The sequence below is a fragment of the Bombyx mandarina genome, chromosome 13, assembly GCF_030267445.1.
Source record: "Bombyx mandarina strain Sakado chromosome 13, ASM3026744v2".
NCBI lineage: Eukaryota > Metazoa > Arthropoda > Insecta > Lepidoptera > Bombycidae > Bombyx > Bombyx mandarina.
This window is the reverse complement of record NC_143220.1, coordinates 10,508,767-10,533,828: the sequence shown is the minus strand read 5'-3', so window position 1 is coordinate 10,533,828 and position 25,062 is coordinate 10,508,767. Positions and strand designations below refer to the sequence as shown.

Genomic DNA, 25,062 nt, shown 5'->3' with positions numbered 1-25,062 from the left:
CATCTTGAAGTCGAAGTCTCATTTGTATATCGGCTGTCGCATCCTTCAAACAGGGAAGTAAGTCGTTGTGGCCTAAAGGATAAAACGTCCGGTGCATTCGTATCGAGCGATGCACCGGTGTTCGAATCTCGCTGGCGGGTACCAATTTTTCTAATGAAATACGTACTCAACAAATGTTCACGATTGACTTCCACGGTGAAGGAATAACATCGTGCAGTAAAAATCAAACCCGCAAAATTATAATTTGCGTAATTACTGGTGGTAGGACCTCTTGTGAGTCCGCACGGGTAGGTACCACCGCCCCGCCTATTTCTGCCGTGAAGCAGTAATGCGTTTCGGTTTGAAGGGTGGGGCAGCCGTTGTGACTATACTGAGACCTTAGAACTACATCTCAAGGTGTGTGGCGCATTTACGTTGTAGATGTATATGGGCTCCAGTAACCACTTAACACCAGGTGGGCTGTGAGCTCGTCCACACATCTAAGCAATAAAAAAAAAAAAAAAAAAAAGGGAAGCCGGTCTGCTTTGCGGCAGAAATAGGTAGAATGTACATCCTCAAGTGGGCTTCAATAGGCGCCGTACTACCAGTGAATGACGTTTGGCGATCGAATTGCTCAAGGAACGCTGATGCCCAATCTCCGGTGAATCCCAGAGTCGACTACCAGTGTGCAATTTTTTTTTTTCGCAATAATAACCTAATTCTTTTTTTTAAACATATTATTATCCGCAACACGCTTCGTCGGATTATAGAAACAGAGTTATCAGCAACATGCTTCGTCAAAAAGTACAATACTTACTTTCAGCTACAAGCATGTGCTAAATTACTTAGTAACTAATTACAACGGCACAATTGTAAGAACTCCCTTCCAATTCCACCAATCAGCGGCTATAACAGTACTCACACTTATGAACATATACACGTACGCCATTATCTACGCAATTCATTCATGCTCGAAGATCGATGGGAGTATGTTTTAAAACCCTTAAATAAGTAAATTATTTAATAAGGTTAGATACCGCGGTATCATTGGTAAGCTTTGAATGCAGACGCGAAGGAAAGCAGTAATTGCGAAAAACCATAAAAAAATTTAAAAACGTAAGTTTAATACGCAGAATGAGTGAACTATAATGTCCACTTACAGGCTGTTCTTAAATAAAACGTCGCTTGTCCGAAATACGAAATAAAAAAACGCGTTAATAAAACTGAAATTTGCTTGACTCTTGTCACTCAATCAAAGCCTTAACGACACAGCCATTACGCCTTCTGCGAATTCTTAATTCGGAGTCATTTAAACTAAACGCACAACATTTCCTTTCAATTAAAGCCTCATTTAGCCGGCATAACTTCCCGAAGTGTACAGTAAAATTACTAAATTACACAGCCCGAAATCAGTACAGTTTTTATCTTACCTTAATCAAGATCTCGAACTCTCCTAATCTCGAAATCCAAACTACACACTCGAACACAATAATTGTACACACAAACACTGCTTTAGAAATGGCCACTAATAAAGGGGGGTTTGATTTTTATTTTCGTTTCGGTTACCGAAGCCGGCGCGAAGCGTGCACCAGAGGCTTGGATTCACGACTGGCCAGTCGGTATCGAGCGAGCGAACGGCGCCTCCCCGCTGCTCTAAACCAATTTATAATACATACAGAGACGCAGCATCCCCCAAGCACAAGTCCAGTCGAAAACGAACCCTACAACTCTTGTAACAAAGCTTATATCAGTTCGAAAGCAAGTTGCCGCAGAGCCTAAAAACGTCGCCGGCTCTTGCAGAAAAGCTAAGGGTGCGTGACGTCTTATTACGTATGTTAATAATTATTGAAATCAATTTTCTATATTCCAATCAATTGTTAATGATGCTAAACCAAAAAAGAAAAAAACAGTAAGTCTGAAAAACAATATTTTTTGTATTCGAGTGAAATCGGCATGTGTCCGTGGATTAATTGGATTACTGGCGGCCCGCCGAATAACTGACATCAATTGTTGATAACAATGAAAGAAAAAGACATGTGGATAAGCAAAACAGGAAAATCCGAAGTCAAATTAAACAAAATCAGGAACATAAAATATGTATATTCTACAACACTACTGCGCATTGATAATAAGGAGGTACCACTTTCGCTACCATTATAAAATAATTACAGGTAACGCAATACAATACACCATACAACAATATAACATAAGTCTAGACACGCGATCCGGTGATCAGCAACTAATCTACCTCACGTTAGCTTGCCCGGTTAGCTTTCCTAGCTGACGAGTCGAGTATCCTCTTTTTTTTTACTTTTTTTTTATTGCCCTTGTAGGCAGACGAGCATACGGCCCACCTGATGGTGAGTGGTTACCGTCGCCCATGGACTTCAGCAATGCCAGGGGCAGAGCCAAGCCGCTGCCTACCGCTTAATACTCTCCACAAGCCTCTTTTAAAGAAGGACATGTCATAGCGCTCGGGAAACAACGTGGAGGGGAGCTCATTCCATAGCCGGATGGTACGTGGCAAAAAAGACCTCTGGAAACGCACTGTCGATGACCGCAGTGGCTCCATGTAGTATGGATGAATTCTACTCCGGTGGCGGGCGGTGCGATGGTAAAAACGAGATGCCGGTATCATCTCGAACAATTCCTCAGAGCACTCCCCATGGAACATTCGGTACAAAATACAGAGGGTACCGAAGTCTTCCAGCACTAGACTTAAAGAAACGCGCTGTATATACAAGTGGGTGATAATGTATTCCCGTAGAACCTTTTAATTAGATACCTAAACCGAATTTTACCAATAATAATAATCATAACGAAAGGTTTAACATTTGTCAATAATTGCTAAAGTAATTTGTCAGTCCTATGTTAAAACTAGGCTCTAGTTATACCACCAGCCCACCTATTTTTGGGGCCAAGTATCATCATACATTCTAGTTTTAGTAGTGGGATAATTACACAACACAATAGGCAGTTAGTCGTCAAGTGTCAAGTTCAAAGCATTTGCGTTTCCCTATCTAAGTATGTACTCGGGTGTGTATAGGAGTCCATAGACATCACAACGCGATTACCGCTACTCACTTTGTGAAATAAGAATTCAAGTGTCAACTGTATGATATTTCGGCTGTGCCATCGATCCAGACTGTAAAGCAAACTCTTATAATAATAATAATATAGCATTAGTGATGCTTATAACGTATTTTAATTTCGCTTAGTTGTTATCTGGAAGAGATCGCACTTAGAAATAGCCGTCCAATGCACTGCAATTTCATATTTATTAAAAATAACGCCCATTTAGTACATCTAAAATCATAGGAACTGTTATCGAATAGAATAATCAAAATTTATTTATATTAATACTTTTTTTATTGTCTATGTAGGTGGTCATGCTCTCGACCCACCTGATGTTAAGTGGTCAACGGAGCCCATAGAGCCAACTAAGCAATAAAAAAAGACAGACATCTACAACGTAAATACCTACATTGAGACATAAGTTCTAAGGTCTCAGTTTTTACATGGTAGATTTAATATTAGACGCAAAGGGGAAATCTTGAAAACCTTTAAACAAAATAAGTAAACATTTGAATACTAGAATCCCTTTCTTATAATAGCAGTCCTTACATAGAATACAGAACGTGTAACGTTCGTGAGACAGATTCACTTCCCGATAACAATGCGTCAGCATGACGCCAGTACTTGCTACAGCGCTGGCTGCTATTTATTTATAACGTTGTTCGTTATAACGACTTCGTTTCGTTTTTTTTTTTAAAGCTTTTTTTTATAAGCTGCATGTTAATAAAAAAATGACTTTAGTTCCGATAACAATAATTGTAAAATTGATTTTGTTGTGAAAATACATAATTTAGATGCAAAATATGAAATTTTGATAATCAATCGTTATAAACTTAATTGGGGTTATGTATAAGTATAATAATTTCGTGTTAGGAAACCGTAATGCGCATTATAAAAAAATCGGCCTGGGCCTATAGTTGTAAATTTTACGAACGAGAACGCGAATAAAACCTAAATTTATATTTCCGACATGGAAGCCTGGTTAAATATTACTAAAACTACTTCTACAGTGTATTCTCGCATGTTTATTGACTTTTTTTTTACGCAATATCGAAGACTACAATTTTCGTGGTCATGGACGACTAGGAAGGATGTTATCCCTTTGAATATTGTTTTTTTTATTGCCCTAGTAGGCAGACGAGCATGCAGCCCACCTGATGGTGAGTGGTTACCGTCGCCCATGGACTTGAACAATGCCAGGGACAGAGCCAAGCCGCTACCTACCGAAACATTTAAACAATAACTGTGCTAACTACGGGCTATTCTTGTAAAAAAATTTTTTTCTAGACTTTCTAGTTTCATCTTGAGGACTGGAATACGCTGTCTTCGGAAATAACATAATAACAATAAAGAACTCGAAATTAAACCATGAAAATATTTTTAATTATATCTGCGACTTGCAAAAAGCTAAATAAATAATGTAAAAATTTATCATTTAAATTTTTACGTTACTTAAATTTTTTGTATAATAACGCAAATAACATATGATTGTGGTATAACGAGCAGCTTTTGGCAATGTCAATAATACAAGGACGGACTAAGCTTGAAAGCCCGTTCGTAAGCTAACAATCTCACAAACGACACCTTGTTGAGGTGAATACTAAAAAACATCATTTTTGTGAGTAAGTAAAACAATCTTGTTTGCATTTTTCGTTTGAACAAAGCGTCAGTTGATGCTATGTCCAACAATTAAAACTTAACAAGGCGGAAGCTATGAGCTTTTTTAATACTCTAAAGCTTGAGCAAAGAAATTGTTTCCCGAGACGAAACTCATTTTAAATGTTCAATGTTTTAAATTTCTTACTTTTGTTCTATAACAAAAAAGCATCGGGACTCGTAGTCGCTACATTAACTATAGCATTTCGTTTAGTCCTTGTTGTACACACATCACTATGCATTATTCGTTCTATGTGTCGTTTTAAATCACTTTAGCGATATAAATCTATTTTATTTACTTATTGTATTCAAGTGTGAAAGCGAACTATAACTTTTTTATGGGATAAATATTCAGATCACACATATTATAAATAAACAATAGTTACTTAGGAATAAGCAATGGATTAGTAGTGTATTGTTAGACTTTAAAATTTTTAAAGATGTTATCTTTTAGAGGCGACATACCGAAATATAAAAACAAAAAAAAATCTCCCATAATTTTATATTGTCATATTTACTCTTATACTGTTAGGAAATTTTAAAACCGTCGTGGTCTTAAGGATGAAAGGTGTCTGGTGGTATTTTAGCGAACAACGCAACTGTGCCATGGATTGAATCCCGAGGTACCAATTTTTTCTAATAAAATACGTGTTTGACACATTGACTATGTATTTTACTGGTGGTAGAACCGCATGTGAGTCGCCACGGGTAGGTACTACCACCCCGCCTTTTTCTGCCGTGAAGCAAGCAGTAAGTAATGCGTTTTGGTTTGAAGGGTAGGGCAGCCATTGTAACTAAGCTGAGACCTTAGAACTCATATCTCAGGATGGGTGGCGGCATTTGCGTTGTAGATGCGTTTTGAAGTCGTCGTGGCCTAAAGGATAAGACGTCCGGTGCATTCGTTGTTGCGATGCACCGGTGTTCGAATCCCGCAGGCGGGTACCAATTTTTCTAATGAAATACGTACTTAACAAATGTTCACGATTGACTTCCACGGTGAAGGAATAACATCGTGTAATAAAAGTCAAAAACCTGCAAAATTATAATTTGCGTAATCACTGGTGGTAGGACCTCTTGTGAGTCCGCACGGGTAGGTACCACCGCCCTGCCTATTTCTGCCGTGAAGCAGTAATGCGTTTCGGTTTGAAGGGTGGGGTAGTCGCTGTAACTATACTGAGACCTTAGAACTTATATCTCAAGATGGGTGGCGCATTTACGTTGTAGATGTCTATGGGCTCCAGTAACCACTTCACACCAGGTGGGCTGTGAGCTCGTCCAACCATCTAAGCAATAAAAAATAAAAAAGTTTTCCATGGGCTCCAGTAACCACTTAACACCAGGTGAGCTGTGAGTTCGTCCACCCATCTAACCAATAAAAAAAATATTTAAAAGGAGCAGAATAAATTTAGTGAATAGTTTTTCAGATAGGGAATATTTGGGTACATGTTAGTAAATCTCACTATTCACTTTAATTCGTGCCTATGGAATTCTTCGCCATGCGTTCTCTGGCCAATTTCTGGCATTGGCCATCAACGATTTAACTACTTCTAAGAGAATCTTAATTCATAATGTTACGCCGGTAAGAGTAACGCCATCTATTGACAGATAGCGGAAACTACTACTAGAGATGTGTGGAATATTCTCGATAATTCTAGGGATGAGGTAACGACTATAAAAGCGTTGCAGAGATGGCACGCAGTCAGTCAGTAATCGGAACTGCTCGAATCGAAACAGCGAACGGATCACCTGAAGCGAAGCGGAACAAGCGAATTAAGAGTTTTAAAGTGTTTTAAGTGTTCTAAGTGTTGAATACAGTTTTAAGTTGTACTTTGATGGAATTTTATTTATCCCGAACCCCAGCGCGTAACATCAACAATATGTAAACACATTTTATTGAATTCACTTTCAGTCTTTTTGTTCTTTCGTTCGACCAAAATTATATAAAACAATGAAAAGGATGGTATTATTCAACAAGTAGGCACGATATTAAAATGAATAAAAACTATTTTGAGCAGCATTGGAAGTGGAGTCTAGGGGGTGTGAGAAGTCAATATCTGATAGACGTCAGTGAGCGAGGGTTGTCAGCCATGTGGAAACTATGTGGATCGGATAACTATTTACTTTCGTTGTACATGGACGTGCGGTGCTTACACACTACAGACGTAAACGTATATGACGAGATTAATTTCAATAGCACATACGAGAAAGTAATGACGTAATTACTAGTTTTTCTTTTTATTTCATTTTCTCATCTAAACGAGTCTACCGAGCGTAGCTACCAGCAAATAAGTAGGAAAAAAAATACGGTTTACATATTATGAAAAAAAAAAATTTAAGATAGATAAAGTATTTTTTTGGATTTATTAAGATAGATAAAGTATTTTTTTGGATTTTCTCGAAACGTAATAATTAAAGCTACTTTTACGGCTTAATCATTAAACACGTCACGAACACGAAAACTGTAAAGTATTCAAAATGTAAGAAATAATATTATTTATAATGACAATAAAAAACATGAGATTAAACCGGAAGAATAGTTTTAATAAAAGCGTGTTGAATGAAAAAGGGGTATACGTATGAGAAATAAAAATTCAAACATTACAACCGAGCTCATATTTCTTGCTTCGTTTACTAAAACTTCGCCATTAATGGCGTTCTTCATCAACTTTGACGTTTGTTGTCTTACGCTTCTAAAATTCTGAGAGATAGCCGCTCTAAGCTCGAATTACTTTCGTTAAATAGGAACGTGCAAAAACCATCAAAGTCTATACTATATTTAATTAAAATTAGTTAATCAAAAAGCCAGTAACAATTCTCAGGTACATTATGATACGAACTTTTCAATTGATTTTTAAGTCCATATTGTTCCTAAGTACCGTCTGACGTTTACAACACATTACGTTTACTACATAGACCTATACTACTTCAGTGGTTTACTGGTCTTTATTAATACTGTTACCATAGATAATACACATAAATTAGTTATAGATAAGCAACTAAAGCATTCAACAAAAATGTTTACGGGCGTCGGCCACCAGACGGCTGCGCTTCGATTATTTTCATAATGCTCCTGTAGATAACAGTAACATATTACTTATCCTATATTTTATTTATAATGAAGGATTTAGTAAATTTTCAGAAACCACAAATTGATAAAATTTAATCAATTTGTCTATAACAAATAAAGGCTTGTATGATTTATATTTTTTTTATTTTCTGTGTATAATTATACAATAATTAAATGCCTTAACTTTAACAGCATATACGTTTAGGGGCATCCGCTACAAGATGTCGATAGTTTCCATACAGAAAAAATATTTGTCTTAAAGTATCGCAGTTTCAGGGCCCTGATTGTTACTATAACGTTTCCGATAGTACCTACTAGTCGTTTCGATATCTGTTTTCCCTATTTAACAAAAGATGGCGGTACTCTTCTTGAACATTCCTGATGGTACTAGTTGTTTTGATATTCGTTTCTGCTATTTGTATAAGCATAACAATACTATTAAATAATTATTTCATTAATTTTCATTCTTTAGCATAGCAATTACCATTAATCATTTAGCCATTGCTTTGCTAAATAATTCCTATTTATGTCGCGGAGCAGCACGCTTTCTGTTCAAAGAGAGGAACGGCCGCTATACATACAACTGACGTTTCGACCTCATGTCTCAAATTAACTCGAGACATTCACATTATAATCACTGTGTGCACCGACAGCCACTTAACATCAAAGAAGGCTCTAAGTTAATACAATTTGCACTTGAAAAAAAAACAGTCCAAGACGCAAATATTTGTGAGATTTTCAAGTGTAGACCGCAATGCTTCCCTAAGCACACGGGGGTTGCGTCAGTAACGCCTTGCTCTTGTCTTATTCAAATTCAGAGGCAATTTACCTCCCTCCCGCCCTCAGTTATAAGTCGGTCTAGTTTTTTTAATTAAGATATTTTGTCCTATTACCATCATCTTTTTTTTTTATTGCTTAGATGGTTGGACGAGCTCACAACCCACCTGGTGGTAAGTGGTTACTGGAGCCCATAGACATCTACAACGTAAATGCGCCACCCACCTTGAGATATAAGTTCTAAGATCTCAGTATAGTTACAACGGCTACCCCACCCTCCAAACCGAAACGCATTACTGCTTCACGGCAGAAATAGGCAGGGCGGTGGTACCTACCCGTGCAGACTCACAAGAGGTCCTACCACCAGTGATTACGCAAATTATAATTTTGCGGGTTTGACTTTTATTACACGATGTTATTCCTTCACCGTGGAAGTCAATCGTGAACATTTGTTAAGTACGTATTTCATTAAAAAAATTGGTACCCACCTGCGGGATTCGAACACCGGTGCATCGCAACAACGAATGCACCGGACGTCTTATCCTTTAGGCCACGACGACTTCATCTTTACTAAACGGGAAACACTATTTGGTTTGGTCTCATATTTATTTATGCGATGCTACTTTTATACTCTGTAATTTAAATGAAAATATCCCGACAGAACCACTTCATATACTTAGTTCAAAACTATTTCGGGACCCTTATATCGAGATTGAAATTTAAAGTGTAGTTAGCGAGAGCACTTCCACTTACGCGAAAGGAAATTGAGATGATTCCCGGAGCACCACGCCCGGGTAACAACGTTCACTTGGAGGCGGAAATTAGATCCGACAGCCTCTTCGGAGAAATCTCGTGATTGCTTCAATAGTAGCACTTCCTGAAATAACAAATTGCTTATACGAATTCCGTGTTCAAGTTCTAAGTAAACAAACATGGTGTTGGGGCATCTACACTTTAGAAACATTCGCCATTGGGTCACATGTCCGATCCTGTAGACTGAATGGTAAACAGTCGACGTCGCCCTAAGCACGTCATTACGAATCCTCCCGATTCATTAACGGTGCTTCTAGGTACCACAAGCACCGGTCACCGTCCTCGTCGAACCCGTCGCTTACGGCGAAGGGCTCGACGAGTGAATTAACCCATAGACACAGCCCACTGAACTTCTCGTCGGATCTTCTCAGTAGGTCGCGTTTCCGATCCGATCCGATGGTAGATTCCGCGAAGCACTGCTGTTGCTAGGGCCAGTGTTAGCAACACTCCCGGCTTGAGTTCCGTGAGCTCATCTACACCTCAAGGAGAAGCTGAAATAGCCTCTCAAGCTATCAACATAGGTAGGGTAAAAGAAAAAAAAGAAAAGAAATATATATCTGGATGAGGTCACCTACCTTTGAAGTCGTCGTGGCCTAAAGGATAAGACGTCCGGTGCATTCGTATGTAGCGATGCACCGGTGTTCGAATCCCGCAGGCAGGTACCAATTTATCTAATTAGATATTATATGTACCTACTTAACAAATGTTCACGGTTAACTTCCACGATGAAGGAATCGTGTAATAAAAATCAAACCCGCAAAATTATAACTTGTGTAATTACTGGCAGTAGAACCTCTTGTGTATCCGCACGGGTAGGTAACACCGCCCTGCTTATTTCGGCCGTGAAGCAGTTGTGCGTTTCGATTTGAAGGGTTGGGTAGCCGTTGTAACTTATCTGAGATCATAGAACTTACATCTCAAGGTGGAGGGTGCATTTACGTTGTAGATGTCTATGGGCTCTGATAGCCCCTTAACACCAAGTGGGCCGTCAGCTCGTCCAACCATATAAGCAATAAATAAAACTAGAGTTACTGGCCTACCTGGAGTTATACGGTTACCAGAGCCCATACACATCAACAACATAAATGCACCCACCCACCTTGAGACATGAGTTCTAAGTCTCTGTTTTATAATACATTCTGCAGTGTTATCTATATCCTTATATATCAAAATAAATTGCTGTTCGTTAGTCTCGCTAAAACTTGAGAACGGCTGGACCGATTTGGGTAATTTTTGTCTTGAATTATTTGTGGAAGTCCAGAGAAGGTTTAAAAGGTATATTAGATAAATATGAATATGCTCGGAATCAAATAAAAATAACAATTTTCTTTTTCCTTTGATGTGTCCCGTGTCGGACGGATTTCTTTTGTTTGTTTTAAGTTTATTTTCTACAAAACTTTAGATCTTTTATTTATCGATTGAGGCACTACGAAGTCTGCGAGTCAGCTAGTATTCTATATTTATGATGCCATTTTTTATATTTGAAGACATATTGTAACATTCGTTTAACTGGTAGTGAGGCATATGGTAATTCCACAGGAATGCGACTAGAGCTTATTCTATAAGTGCGAATGTCAACGAATATACAACAGGTAAAGACAGTAATGCTGGAGGAAATCCGAAAATCGGCGCTCAGTAGTGCAAATTCGGAAAGGCCTGTGTCCAGCACAGGACAACTGTTAAGAGATAATGAAAAGGAATTAAAAACACATCTCTTATAATATTCAACAACATTTGTATTTAGTTAACTTTTATCCAAATTTATTTCTATCGATTCGACAAAATAATTTACAAAATTATATCTGCTGCCATCTAGTGATAAGTAACATATTTTACAATTACACTTTTTTTTTCTTTTCATCATTCCGCTCTGATAGCACTAGTGCTAGAGCTAGCGCGTTTTACTGTATAATTATCTAATTTTTTTAAATATTAAAGTAATCTTAATTATCTAAATAATGCATTAAATCACTGCTACGAATGCCAAATATTACAATAATTACAACAGCTTAACGTGTAGTAAAATATAAATTTCAAGTAGACCTTTTATTAGAGTACAGATTAGACTAAAGGGATGTAGCAATTTAATACAACAATACAATGCGTTGTTAAAGCGTTAAGTGATCAAAAGTATCTTATTATATTGCAATGAAAAACAAACGCTTCTTCGCGAATTTTCGATTTTACTGCCCAACAAATTATGGTAGGGGGGGGGGGGGGGGCGTTAAAAATCAATTCTTTAGGCAAAAATTTTAACCAAGTACCAAGTTTCACTAAATGATTGTTTTGAGTAAAATGTTTTGCAAGAGCCACGTCGAAGCGTGCCTGGATTACTCTATTCATGTATAAGTTTCAAGATCGTTCTTATCAAAACACATTAAAGTACAAAAACATTCACTACACTATTTGCAAATATCATTATTTTTGTCATAGCAATTTTCTTTGTTCTACTATTATACTCTATTCCAATTACGAAGTCCCTTTTTCGCATAATTTGAAATAATAATCATTTTTTGTTTATGATCGTAAATCATCATTTAAAAATACACAATCAATCTAAATCATTATACATACAATACAAAATAATACAAATTCACATACAATAACATAATAATAACATCTGTCAAACGGGACTTCGTAATTGGAATAGAGTATAATAATACTTGATATTTTGAATGATAACAATGCGTTTATGTTTAAAATGCTTTATCAAAGTATTCATATTCCAAATAATTTACATACATATCGAAATAAAAAAAAAAAAAACGACAGCAATATTTATTAAAACACATACATTTACAGCTACAGGTATGTAACAAAAGATATTAAAATCACATGATTATCTACGAATAAATAATAAGATTATCATTATATCTGCTTTATGTTCCTTTGAGCCCAATGTGTTTATTAGATTGATGTCAGCACATTAACAATGGCCATACCATAATCCCATTCAACATACTGCAGGTTGGGTGTGATGAGAGTGGAATTTTGAAGGTAAGCTTCAGATTACAATCGAACAAAACTCTGAATGGGAGCTTCGGGCGCTGTCTCTTGTACTTCTTCACGACCTTACTCGCCGGGACGGTGGACGGCTGATCATCGACACGAGCAAAGGAGCAACTACCATTCCGTCGGAGTACCGGATGTTTGGATCCACGGAACTGAAGAATCTGTGTGAGTCGGTGAGCGTAGCCTTCCGTCTTACGAATGTTCACTTAAAAGAGACGCACCAATGCCTAAGATTTCGTACTATACGTTTCAGCTGAAAAGCAATTAAATAATATGTTATTAACATTAATAGTGGTTCCCCGTCAGTCGAAATTCGACAATATTTAATTGAAATTATAAGTTTGTACACTAATATGATTCTATTTTCAAACTATTATACTTCTATAATCACAGATTTCGCCAAGACTACATTTTAGACAAATATTAATAAAGACAAACAATATTTAATCTATTGACCACAGACTTTAAGCAATAAGAAAAGTTTGACAATAAACAAATAGTATGAATGCGTGTGCTGTCAAATACATGGTAGTGTGTGTAATGTTTTTTTTATTGATTTAATGTATTTTTTATGCATAATTTAAAATAATATTAACATTCTGCACTCCTTCTCTATATTCTCTATAAGTGTGCGAAATTTCATACTCCTCCGTCCGCGCAATTTTCCTAAAAAGGGGTACAAAGTTTTTGCTTCACGTATTAATATATGGATAGTATTTGTATGTTACATACAGTATCCACTTAAAATGGTAGAAGCTTTGAGTTCACCTTCCAATCTATCACGATTAACAGACCAAAAGCCGAAAAGTTAACGCTAGGCAAATTTCTAAAGTCGCCTCTGACCACGTGTTCTATAGAAGCTACTCCTTGTTCTTTTATATATGCGTTCATAAATGTATAGTAAAGTTGCTGTTATTGCCGTTTCTGGCACAGTAAAGTGGGCCTTCGATAGGTGGCGCGCGAGTAGTTTCAAAGAATTTGTCCATTGAACCAAAAAAAAACGGAGAATATAATCTAACTAGTCGAAATTATTACGGCGCTTTTCAGCGTTCAAAGCATTAATCACGGTGGGTTTGCCAAGAAATATACGAAGTAGTTAGCGCACGAAGAAAGTCGCCGTGCTGAACGATCCGAGGTTTTGTTTCTCTCGTTTCTTTCAGAAGATGAACTTCGGTTTTATTGTTAACGCGAGCGAGCGGTGTTTTTTTTTAATTGTTTCGTATGATTGTAACTGATATTTTACGCTGAACACAGGACTCTTTTCTAATCTAGTTGGAATAAGAACATGATGCGGAAAATCAACGTGAAGGGGAGTTTATTCCGTGGCAAAAATGATAACTTGATTTATTTAATACGGCATCCACAAAAGTGCGCTATTGCCATTAACAACATTTATTTCTGTGTATGTGTATTAGTATGTATTATGTATGTATGTGTATGTATGTGTGTATTATGCATGTACAATTGTGCTCTCATAGCTTGTGAATTTAAAACATAATTATAAAAAAAAAACCTTCCTTACATAATCGCCTAGTTAAAAGGTCTTCTGCGATTGCAAAAACACACACATATGCGACAAAAATATATATTTTACTGTTGGCACGGCGCATTGCATGTTGCCACTATCTTGCCGTTTTTTCCAAGATGTCAAAACAAGTCGTCATTAATTCTCTTCAAAGAAGTTGAATCTCGCCACGCTGGTGCCTAACCTGAAAACGCACAAAAAACGTATTTAAATACAAAACTATAAATGAGCCCGCTAAATCGCCGTCACAGTGTGAGAGGTCAGTCGTCGCAAGCCAAGCGAAAAAACAAATTGGAAAACTTTATCATTTCAATGTTCCACGCCCTTAGTTACTCTGTGAAGTTTGTATGATGAACGTGTCTGTATGCAATACTAACGTATGACGTATAATGGGTTTTGTTATATGTTTTGATAGGCCAACAAAATAGTCTTCTATTTAGTGTCTGAAGGTAGAATGAACTGTTTACCGTTGATCATCAAATGAATTTAGATCACATCTACCAACTTTTTATTAATTAAATAAAAGCAGGTTGTTACCTGGGTTAGAGATTGGAGGCTCTCTGCAACGGGAAACATAATTATGTGACCTAAATATACGCTCACATGAACACAAGTATCAGCTTATTAACCAAATGCTTGCATTTACATTGTGAATAGCATAGGCAATTAGTACATTAATATAAAATTTTCATGTATCCGAAAAACAGTCAATTTAAATAACTTTCTCTCTCGACTCTAAATTAATTCACTTCACTAAATTTTAACTTGAGAGTAATTTGCTTCGTACCAAATTTTATTTGAATTAAATTAATTTTAATTCGTGTATTTGTTCCACTCCTCATGAGAGTTTGTTGGCATTACGGTCGCGGGCACAACCTCACTGCTTACGGAGAACATAGATTAGCATACATAAATAAAACATTTAGAAAAAATAATTGGAAATTTCACTAATGTAGTCAAAGTCATTTAAGTATGCATTATTAAAGGTAACTCAATAACTAGTGGTCAGATCTTAATAAAAGTTTAATGAGACCAAATGAGAAGCATCAGCTTTCAAATTAAGTAAAGAATCATCAAAATCAAGTCACTTAGAAAAAAGTTTTGGGATAAACATACACACATAAACTCGTATTGAGAACCCTTTTTTGAAATCGGTTAAAACTAACTTTATTTTATGCTAGTGAGTCATTATGTTCATACGTCATATGGATGATAAAGTCATGAAGGCAAAGTATTATGCGCTTTGAAACTTTAACGTACGAGTGAAATGTAAATAATATAATATGCTTTATAGTAATGACGAGGTGATGTAAATTTTAGGAAGAGGTTCAGCAAATAAACATTTTCACTTCAGTCAATCCGGAAACAATTATATCAATATTATGCCGGTACATTATAGTTATATGTCGTCTATAATTATTACTAAATTAGTCTAGACTTTGTCTTCGATTATACCTAGTCAGGTCATAAATTCTGTCACATGTTTAATGTAAAATAATTGAAACAAGTTTATTCATTATGTAACCATTCATATACCAAAATGAACTTAACAAAACATAGATTCTTATGACACTAAAGTTTATTCAAAATGACCTCCGTGATTTTGAATACAGGCCTTCAATCTGCGCGGCCAGTCGTCTATCGCAGCACGAACGAGGTCCATGTCAATATCGGCGGCGGCCTTAATCAAGGATGTCTTGAGTGACTCCAAATTGGGATGAGGCTTTGAGCACGCCTTTTCCTCTAAGTGTTGCCATATCTTGTAATCTAACGGATTCAAATCTGGACTGGAGGAGGGCCAGTCTTCGTGCCGGATGAAGTCGATTTCACGCGCCGCCAGCCAGTCTTGTGTGCTCTTCGTTCTATGAGCTGGCGCCGAATCTTGTTGGAATACCCAGTGCCTGTTATTGAACATGGTATGAGAAACAGGTTCCATAAGGTTCGTCAGGACTGTATTTTGATACACAACTGCATTCGTTTTTACACCTTTCTCACAAAAATGTACCTCTGTTAAGCCCCAATAAGAAACTCCCAACCATACCATGAGCGAGGATGGAAAATGACCTCGTTGGACACGCGGAATACGGTTGCTCGCTTCTTCACTACTGTGTGCGTACACCTTATCATTTTGTTTGTTGTAGCTCTCTTCTAGGGTAAAAATTTTTTCATCCGAAAAAAGAATTTCCCGATATTTTTTTCCCGCGTACCGCTTCAACAAAGCGCGGCATCTCTTCAGTCTCAGATCCATTAGACGAGCATTCAAACGATGTCCTGTTTTTCTTCGATATGCCCGAAGCCCTAAGTCTTCATTTAACACCCTTTTCACCGTGCTTCTGCTTAACCCCATCTGAAGGGCCAACAGTTTCTGCTTACGTTTGGGATTTCTTTGAATTCGCGCCTTCACAGCTTTTATCACTGCTGGAGTCCTAACAGACCGAGGGCGACCACTTCTTGACCTGTCATCTACACTAGAGTCTTCATTGTATCGTTTGATGGTACGATAAACGAATCTTTTGGTTATATTCAAATTTTTCAGTATGTTAAAAATTTGAATTGGCGCGTAACCGCAACGATGCAACGCAATAACTGCAACACGGTCTTCTTTAAGCGTCCACTCCATATTTAAAAATGAGTAAAATTCTAAAAGTATACATTTTTATTTTCATGAACAATTAGAAATTCGAATTCAATAAACTTTTTTGTGGCCAGCATTCTAAAAGAAAAGTTTTTACTGTGTGACAATACTTATGACCTGACTAGTTAATATAGAAACCAAGAAAAGTACACCGCTTAATAATGGCATTTATATTCAACAACACGTTATAATATAGTATTTATTTCGGCTTTCCGGAGTCTAGGATTAATAAAAACTACAGCTTAATACATTACTATGATTACAGGAAAACATGATACAAAATCAAAATACGTCAAATTTTGTAAAATAAAAAATCCTAACAATATTTTCTGTCATCGACCAAATTAATGAATAAACACAAAAATGCTTAGATTCATTGTTAGGGTATGAATGGATCACGCTAGGGTGGTTATCGATTGGCTGCACGGTTGCCTAGCAACCAGAAGAGGCGTCTCAGCGACGCTGTGTTGTGTAACTTGTTTATGCAAGGAATATCCATTAAGATTTACTAACGGCTCAGACGATATACTGTTCATATTAGTCTCTTTTTAGAGTAATTTCATCGAATTCAGTATAACAGTGTTCACTGCTTAAAATATTTTCACTTCAAAAAAAAAAGAAATAATTTAAATAACTCAAATTTCAAAATATTAAAATTTATTTTCTATTTTTTAGTTGTATTTTCTATAAAAGCGTATTTTGTTAGTTTTTTTAAACTATTATTTATTTTTCATTTTTTGGTTGAATTTCAAAATTTTCAATTATTTTTTTTAAATATTGAATTGTCATCGGTCTTTAATAAGTATGCCAAATTTCGAGTTAATCCGACGTTTTGAAGGGGGTCAAAATCATGTTCGAAGATTGCGTTACATACTAACATACATACGTCTGAAGCTAATAAAAGCGTATTAAAAAGGCAATCCTGCAACCTAGGCTTTTTTTTCGTACCTTTTTTCTGATATACAAACTAGCTATTCCAGCTACGCCCGGACGAGTTCACGGGCTCAACCTGAATTTGCTAACACTAGCCCTAGCAAGAGCGGTGCTTTGCAGAATCAACCACCGGATCGGAATCGTGACCCACTGGGAAATCCGGCGAGAAACTTAATGGGCTAAGCCTACGTCCTACCGAAGTAGTAGTGGCCTGCAGAATGAGACTCCCGATGTGCACCTATCAAACGACGGCACTATATCTTCTTTTTCTCCACCTTATCCCACTAATTGGGGTCGGCACAGCTAATTTTTCTCTTCTATTCTCTTCTATCAGCCGTCATCTCAACACTCACTCCTCTCTCTCTCATATCGTCATTCACACACTCCATCCATGTCTTCTTCGGTCGACCTCTTCCCCCTCTACCTTGCACTACCATTTCCATACATCTCCTAGTCACATGAATCTTCTCTCTACGACGACGGCACAATATCTGTGTTCGAACCAAATCAAATCCTGATATATGTGTATTTGTCTAAGGAAATATATCATTAATATTAGTTCAACAACGACTTCTACGATGAAGCTATAGCATCTTATGCCTTTAAATACGTCCGCAAAATTTATAAATTCTGTGTCATTAGAACGGTAGATTTTAAAATTTTGAATGAAACCTCCAACTAATGATTTAGGGAGGGCTGCATTCACATTACGATGCACTCCGGTAACGACTTAACATCAGATGCAACGTAACCTATCTCAGCCAGCTAGAGCAATGTACTTGTTAAAGAGTGCTTGTGCTTATCAAATTAATACCGTTCTTTGTTTACATAATTTTATTTTTAAAAGCATTACTGTTTTGCTTGTCAGTAATGATACCCTCTTAGTCTGTATACATAAGTCCGCCGCAGAATATCCTGACTAAAAGACCCTTCTGAATAATGAAAAGGGAAGCCGTAATTTAAATATTAAAGTGTACTTTTAGTTGTATAGTCTGTTTCAACCCTTTTAGTAGCCGGCCAAGGTGATTTATATCGATATGGGATCCCCAAAACACGCAGGATGAAAATATTACTTAGCACTCGGCAAACATGGTCGAAATAAAACCTACTCATTAAAATACTGACTTTTCTATCGCCATTTTGGGCAGACGAGCACACGGTCCACCTGATGGTATGTAGTTACAGACATTCTGACATCAGCAATGCTAGGGGCTCGGCCAGGCCGCTTCTGCATTTCTTCTGCTATTCTTTTCTTCCCAAATTTAAAAGTGACAATGTTATTTCAATACAATTTTTATTGCATTCTGCCCAAGAAATCGAGCTCACCTGATCACCTGATGTAACTTGATGTAAGTGCACCGCATGCATCACATGGAGAATAGCGAGACAGGCGAATCACCAATGGGGAAATCAGGTGGAATGTAGCAATGAGAAAGAATTGCTCGAAAACACTAAGCGAAATGCATATTCAACATTATAAATGTGAAAATTTGTGTGCTTGGAAGTTTGTCTTGGAAATTTACTTTCTTGGAAATTTACTTTTGAAAAAAGTATTTGATTAAACTTTCGTATACAAATAGCTTATAACTTTGATTAACAAATAATAATACTTTTTACTATGGGAAATGACATGAGCTGGTGTTTCATTTAAAATTAATACGACAGTCTGTTTGTTCGTTCGTGATTTTTAGATACGAAAGAAACTGTGACGTGTTTCATTATTTCTAAATTACGCGAGCGATATCGAAGGATTCGCTTAAGCATTCAATAAACAACGGAAGAAGCCGTTAATATCTTAACTTGATGTTTTCTTCGTCAGTGACTTTTCATGATAACGTGATGAAACTTATTTAAGAATGTCGGACGAGCAATCAATCATTACGATTCGTTCACAGCGAAGCTTTGACCCTGGAGAATTAATCTCGACACTTTTTTAGTGATGTCTTGTATTGATATCGATAAAATCAGTTGAGCAATACCGCAGCCATAACGCTGCCATTTACGATATCTGTTGATGGCGGCTCATGTCAACATACCACAACAGTTATTGCTGGAATTTCGAAAAACACGACCAAATTTAAGTAAGTATGTACATTTGAAAAAAAAATTTAATGTCCTCAATGGCAGGTGACCATACGGTATAGCTGACGGTAAGCTGATGTGGTGGTAAATATGGTAACAATGCTAGTTGCTGAATACCGCTTTCCAGACCGCATTTGAAGAACATGTAATATTCCAAAAAAACCGTGGAGTGCAGTTTATTTGAGAGGCAGATGGATAAGTGAAGTGGCAAAATGTAGGAATGAGTTGTGCATTGATAGCCTGTGATTCGATGATAATTTCATCTTGACCAATTTCTCAGACGACTGCCCATAAGCCTATAGTACAAAATACAGTAAGGGCTAATCTCTCTTCGAACTCTTCATAGACCGAGATATTCATGATATTCTGATTGTCAAGATCCGATAAGCTTATTCAAAAATAAATTACTTACAATGACTGCAAATTGCAAATATTAGCTTCGCCATCCAATCTGTATGTGCCACAAAGAAATCAGATGGAGGTCTGCATGAAGATATATTAAATGGATGACAAGAATTTGGCTGAAAATTTTAATAATGTTATATTAGTTGTCACATAAAAAAAAAATTGTCACATAAATATGAATCACAAACTTACGAAAATTTTCGAAGTATCGATGAAAAGTTATCTTACCATATCATTAGTCGCCATTCGAAAAAAGTTCACAAAGTTTATCGGCAAGCTATGAATAGAGGCGCTTAGGGGTCGGATTTATTCAATACACCGCCTATATTGCTCATGAAACGAGGTGTGAACGAAACTTACCCGTTTGTTAAGCTTCAACGAACTTTGTGCTTTCATCAGAGTCGACTTTGAAAGTTTAATTTTATGACATTAAAAGAGATAGACCGATCCTTTGGGCATTGTAGTTTGCAGTAATAAATAATTGCTTTATTTATTTAGTTGCTTCAATAGTAATGCAACTAGAAATTGAATCTTACATTTAAAGTCGTCGTGGCCTAAAGGATAAAACGTCCAGTGCATTCGTATATAGCGATGCACCGGTGTTCAAATAACCAATGTACCAATTTTTCTAATGAAATACGTACTCAACAAATGTTCACGATTGACTTCCACGGTGAAGGAATAAGATCGTGTAATAAAAATCAAACCCGCAAAATTATAATTTGCGTAATTACTGGTGGTAGGACCTCTTGGGAGTCCGCACGGGTAGGTACCACCACCCCGCCTATTTCCGCCGTGAAGCAGTAATGCGTTTCGGTTCGAAGGGCGGGGCAGCCGTTGTAACTATACTGAGACCGTAGAACTTATATCTCGAGGTGGGTGGCGCATTTACGTTGTAGATGTCTATGGGCTCCAGTAACCACTTAACATCAGGTGAGCTGTGAGCTCGTACATACATCTCAGAGAAAAAAAAAACTGCGTACATATGAGAAATCCCCATTTCTACATAACTCTCCGCTAGTGCAAGTCATTCTCGAATTCAGATCTTGGACTCCACTTCGAAATCTGTTTCTTCATTATTGAATTTAAAACTATCAGAACACAGTATTCTGGGAGACTACCTATGTAGCATTGAAAACCTATAAATATAAAAATGAATTGCTGTTCGTTAGTCTCGCTAAAACTCGAGAACGGCTGGACCGATTTGGCTAATTTTGGTCTTGAATTATTTGTGGAAGTCCAGAGAAAGTTTACAAAGTAAATAAACATAAAAATGCTCGGAATTAAATAAAAATAACAATTTTGTTTTCCCTTTGATGTGTCCCCCGTCGGACGGATTCCTTTTGTTTGTTTTAAGTTTATTTTATAGTTTAGGTCTTTTATTTATCGATTGAGGCACTACAAAGTTTGCCGGGTCAGCTAGTATAGAATAAATATGTGCAGGATCAATACAAAATGACTACTTTCCGACAGAAATAGGCAGGGTTGTGGAAACTAGATCACTATAGGCCCGCCTTGCCAATAATTGAGTAAAATTATCTCTCGCACCACTTAACTTTGTATTTAATAACTATTATTTCATTCTAGTTGTTGTTCGTGAGCACGATTTATATAATTACCTATTTAGAAAAATATATAAGAATACATAAATATATAAAAAATATATATTATTGTCGATAACGACTTCACGCAGGATTACATAAGTCTTTTCACAGCCTTATTATATACAAATATTATTATGAATGCTGTATTTTCCTTTAATGTTACACGTGATGCTATCTATATATTGCTATATTATTTATTTATTGCATGAGTAGTTAGTAGTAGTAGAACGAGCTCACGGCTCACCTGGTTTTAAGTTGTTCCATGTCATATCCCAGATATTTTGAATAGTTTTGAAAGTTTTTTTGATGCAAACTGATTTTATGCCAGTTATTACTTGTTTAATAACATTCGAAACATTTTACGTTAATTTGTTTATTATAAGACTTTTATGCATATTTTTTTATTATGGTTTTAAAACTAATTCTATGTTATATACCTTTTATGTCGATGTAGGAATTTATCTTAGATAGACAATAAGCTCATTCCATATCGTGCAATAAAAGTTTATTTGATACTAAATCTCAACAGGAATTAGAAAAATAATTCTAAAGTGAAATATATTCTCCATTATTTGATAGCCCAGTGGCAGGGTATGTTCGAGTTAGGGTTAAATTCCTCTCCATTAAAGATATTCGATATTCCAGATCGGGATGTTCTTGTCGCGTGTCTATTTCTAAAACCCTGACACAGGAGAAATACTTAGTTTGGATCCTTTAATGTACAGCGTTCTTATATAAATCTATCGGCTTTAGTGTTAATTGAAAAATTTTGAAGTACAAAAAAAAATCGAAATCAAAGCGATATTAATAAATAAATAAATAAATAAATATAAATATATACTAACAATCACGCCACGTTAACTGGTCCCGTGATAAGTTCGTAAAGAACTTGTGTTACAGGTACCAGATAACGGAAATAAATGTAATATTTTTATTATACACATACACATATTTAATATACATCCATAACCCTGGAAAAGACATTTTATATTTATCATACAAATATCTTCCCTTGGCGGGATTCGAACCCGAAACCCCCTTGTGTAGTGACCATGTCACTTACCACTACACCAGACGGCCGTTAATTAATAAAACTATTCAAATAAGCAACGGTGTGAATGTAATGTTATTCTTAGGTATCGCAAAGGCAGTGGTATTGGATTGCAATTTATTGCGAAAATTGAATTGATATTTTTGCATTCGTATTAAATTGTAACAAGACCTTTGGGTTTTGTCAGCGTTTTTTGTTGTGACGAATGGCAGGTGCAATTTAAACTTTGTTAGTTCTGGAATTTTCGATTAAATATTGAAATAATATATTTATTACTTACGTGGTTTGTGAGATCAAAAATACACTTTGTGAGTTCAAAAATCACAATTACATTAACGTGGTACGGCACAGAACATACCGCATCTTTAGAAATGGCTTAATTCAAAATTATTATTTTTTGGTAAACGCCAAAAATGTAATAGAAGAATTGTAATTTTTCAGTTTCGATTTTAATACTTTATGCCTTAAAGCGTATACCTTAAAGTTTAAAGTATGCGCTCGATTTAAAAGAGACGGAAAGTGTACTTTGTCTAGGCTATAAATAAAATTTACTTGCTTAAACTGATAGAATACATGTTTATAAGTCGGTCAAAGTATAATACTCATTTTCTTCAAATTTTTAGTTATGCCACTTCAGTTCTAAAGGTGCGATACATATAAATTTGTAATTTAAAACAAAACCAATTCTTTTAAATAAATTAAAGTTAGGCAATTTAGATTTTAAAACGAGAATTTTTCTTAATGTTTCTGACATACAAAGTGCATGGTATCAATAGTTATAAATATTTTATGAACAGACATCCTGAAAAGCACCCCACGTACTTTTTTTACAATAAAATCATTTTTTCTTACACTATTTTTAAAAAAGTTATTAAAATTTATTTTCGATTTTTAGTTGGAATTTCTATAGAGGCGTATTTTTTTAGTTCTTTGAAACTATTATTTATTTTATTTGAATTCGGTTAAAAGTAAGATACTAAAACTAATATTGAACATCTTAAATCGCATTTTAGATGGTAAACAAATTAAAGTAAGCCAAATTACGAATTAAAACAGAAATTATTTTAAATCTTGTTTTTTCTTTGAGCTTCCATTCCGGGTGTTCATTGATGCAATATCCAGGTCGAGACTTCCACTACGTCACATCACACGTTGTACCATCATGACCACGTGACTGTGAGGTAATGGCCATTTCAACCCTGAATCTAATTTTGATCCAATCCATTGTACTTCTGATAACTTCTTAAAAAAATTCACTTCGAATCATTCCTAAGCATTGATTTCGTTTCAGTGATGATGAATTCAATATATCTTTTGTCATTATTGTTAGGTGAAAAATGTATTTATATTGGCAACACTGCCTGTCTTGTTTAATGGCGGATGCACCCGCCATTAAACAAGTCACAAGCTACAACCCGGCCATGTTACGTCTTCATAATTATCACATGAATAATTATAAAAAATTCTTCTTTTCCTTTTCAGTCGTTTCATTCTTAACAGATTAGTTGTGTTCGTCACGTAGGGGCCAGACCTAATGCGCCTTACGGTGTTCCGAAATATTTCCCTTCTCTATGCTATCCTACTGCACTAATTTAAGGGTTTTCTCAGTGCAAACTTGATTTGGTCGCTCTATCGCACAAGGCACCTCATGCGGTCTGGTGTCATCTACCCTTTCCGAACGCAGAGGTGTTCTATAGACTAGTCGGGAAACGTGTTCGAAGTAAGCTACCCTCTAAAATTGCACTGAAGAAAAGAGACACAGCTTGATGCCGAGTCCTTGAAGTGTCAAGACACTCAGTCGACGAAACCGATGCATTCTTCTCCCTCTCCACATCTACAGAACGTCTATATTATTTTCAGCTGGTCCTTGCTGACCTCATAACAACCATGCGACTTTTAATTTCCTCTGTCCATCCGTCATAGTCTGAGATTAAAGCCTCAAGATAGATATAGTTATGACTTAAAATAACAGACTTGAGGCGTGTGGGTGATTGATTAATTAATGCAAATAATGTTAATACGTAAATACTAATATAGTTGATATACACTAATTATGCAAGCACTTAAAATATGTTTTATTACTAACGAACTAATTTTTCTTGTAAATAGAGAATGCAACCATATAATTAATTAGGCAAATTTCTAATGTACTTATTTACTTATGAACAATTATTTTAGTGAAACTTTGAAGAATCCGAAATATGAATAATGAATTAGAATTCTTAATAAGGGCTATTGTTACTTTCATCTTGAGAATTTACATGTTTAAAGAAGCATTAACATTACCTAAATGTATTTGAACAAACAATATGTAAAGCTATCAGATTTTTAAATCATAAAGATGATTGTATCTTATTTTTATGCATTATCGGTCTCCGAAATTCAAATCGTTTCTTTTTAGTCTCAATATTCAATTTAGATATAGACAGGCAATTTATTATGCTTGTA

General features: G+C 36.0%; 1 protein-coding gene across 3 annotated transcripts in view; it reads right to left on the bottom strand.

Moving 5' to 3' along the window:
• The window catches only part of LOC114241833 (SH3 and multiple ankyrin repeat domains prosap), a 245,035-nt gene extending 243,437 nt beyond the window's left edge, over positions 1–1,598 (bottom strand). For 2 of the 3 annotated variants that reach the window (XM_089732490.1, XM_089732493.1), the window contains exon 1: positions 1,410–1,598. The gene's annotated coding sequence lies outside the window, so the exon portion shown is untranslated. The remainder of the gene's footprint in view (positions 1–1,409) is intronic. The other variant, XM_089732496.1, reaches the window with a different exon arrangement.
• Positions 1,599–25,062: the final 23,464 nt, after the last annotated feature.